Source organism: Gekko japonicus, unplaced genomic scaffold (genome assembly GCF_001447785.1).
Source record: "Gekko japonicus isolate JY-2015 unplaced genomic scaffold, Gekko_japonicus_V1.1 scaffold15399, whole genome shotgun sequence".
NCBI classification, from domain to species: Eukaryota; Metazoa; Chordata; class Lepidosauria; order Squamata; family Gekkonidae; genus Gekko; species Gekko japonicus.
In genome coordinates, this window is record NW_015182655.1 from 1 (window position 1) to 2,323 (window position 2,323).

At 57.8% G+C, this 2,323-nt stretch overlaps 1 pseudogene; it reads left to right on the plus strand.

Moving 5' to 3' along the window:
* Positions 1-1,620, plus strand: LOC107124936 (annotated as a pseudogene).
* Positions 1,621-2,323: the final 703 nt, after the last annotated feature.

Sequence of the window (2,323 nt, forward strand, 5' to 3'; positions counted from 1 at the left end):
ATGGCTTTCCGCCGGGCCTACTCCATCAAGGACAAGCTGCGGGCCATCCAATGGATCAAGGAAGGTGAGCGGCAGGCCTCCGTGTGCCGAGACTTTGGGGTGCCCGGTGGCACACTGCGCGGCTGGCTGAAAGATGAGCGGAAGCTGCGCTGGTTCTTGGACCAGCTGGGCGGGGGGCACCCACCGCAAGAAGATGCGCCTGGCCAATGAGGAGGCCATCGACCGAGCTGTCTACACCTGGTTCCTCACCCTGCGTCAGCACAGCATCCCCCTCTCGGGTCCCATCATCCAGGCCCAAGAAGAAGCCTTTGCCAGGCAGATCTACGGCCCCGAGTGCTCCTTTAAGGCCAGCACGGGTGGTTTTTGCGATGGCAAAAGAGAGACGGCATCTCCAGCCAACGCATTTACGGTGAGACAGGGGACTGCGTTGGCACCATGGGCGACAGCCCTGCCCTGAAAGCCACAGCAGAGTCAGTTCTAATTTCTTCAGCCTTCTCTGATCCTCCTCCATCACCGGACACGAACCCCTCTGACGGAGGAGGCTACCACGATGAGCAGATCTACAACACCAGCGTTACCAGGCTCTACTGGAAGCTGCTGCCGGGCCACGTCCGAGCACTGAGGACTTGTGATCGCTCACAGCCTCCTGCACATTCCCAGCCGCGGGTAAAAGATCGTGTCGTGGTCCTGCTAGCTGCCAACCTCACTGGCTCTCACAAGCTGACGCCCCTGGTAGTGGGAGAGGAGCAGGAGGCCCCCTGGCTCCATCGCCATGATTGGGAGAAACTCCCAGCTTGCTATCACTACGGCTCTCAGGCCCACCTTGGCCCTGCCCTGCTCTGCCTCTGGTTCTTCGAAGACTTTGTGCCCGACGTGAAAAGTTTCCTGCGCCGTAATGGCCTCCAATAGAGGGCCGCGCTACTGCTCAGTTGCCCCCCTCCGTCTGTTTGTGGTGGCTCTGGGGGTCTGCCCCAGCTGCAGACCCCAGACGGTTCCATCCGAGCCCTCTTTCTTTCCAAGATGGCAAGGGTCTCGCCGGGAGGAGGGGGCCACCTCTCTGCCCCGCTGGGGCAAGGCGTGGTGTCCGCCTTGAAGCAGGTGTACAAGCGGGAATTGCTCTGGCTGGCTACTTCGTGCACGGCGGGAGAACGGAACTCGGAGTCGGATCAACTTGGCACAGGCGGGCTGGTGGACTTCAGCCACAACTTCCTCAAGGACATGCTTCTCTTGGGATCTCATTCCCGCAGGCGCCATTGAGAAATGCTGGCTCCTCGGCTTACGGGCAGCCTTTGAGCCTTGCCCTGGAGAGAAGGAAGAACTAGGGGAGGTCCCTAACAACGCGGACAGCTCCATCCTTGGCGACCTCACTTCTCTGACTGCTCCTATTGGCAAGCGCCTAGTTCCGAAAGAGGTGGCGGATTGGCTCCATGTGGATGACACGGTCACGGACATAGGGGAAGGGGAGGAGGGATCTTTCGGTTGCGAAGATGTGGGGGATGAGGTGACAGGGGGAGGAGATCAGGGAGTTGAGGAAGGAGAGGATCTTCCGGTGCCCACGTCCCAGGAAGCTATCCAGGGCCTGCAGAAGGCCTTGGGCTGGCTGGAGAGCCAGGATCGCTGGTGAGTCGGGCCCCAGAAGCTGGTACAGCTTCGTGCCTTCATCAGTCTGGCCCAGTGGCTCTGCCAACTACCTGTCCCTGGTCCTCAGCGAGGGCCAAAGCAGGTGAGCTAACCCTGCTATTGCACCTGCTTCTCAGGCTGAGGAAGAAAATCGCCTCTCTGCGCGGCAGCCAAGGGTTGTGCTGTGAACTCCTAACTTCTAGCAGGAGCTCGTACACTTCAGCCAAGCGATGAGAGCAAAACAGGGTATTCGCATCCCCCTTGTGGGCTGCACCCTCTCCCTGAGCTTGGCTGTACTAAACTCCAGCACTTTAAGGCTATTTGTCATTTCAGGGGGTAATTTGTGGCCCTGGAGGGGGTGTGCTATACAGCTGTCCCTCCAAAGGATCAACTAAACCCACACAGAGTTGGCTTGAGAAGAAAGGGCTCCAACAGGTAGACTAAGACCAATGCTCCCTCTAAGCTGTTGAGTCTTGTGGGCAAAAATTCTACTTTGTGAGCTATCGGCATTAAAGTTGTGAGCGAGCGATTTGGCCGCTGCATCAATTAGTTTGCTCTGGAGCCATCCTCCCTGAGACAAAAATGTGTGAGCTGGAGGCTAAACAACTGTGAGCTAGCTCACACTAATTCCGCTTAGAGGGAACAGTGACCAGTGTAGTGAACAGTGTAGAAGTCTACATGTATTTGAGCCAGATTTAGAAGA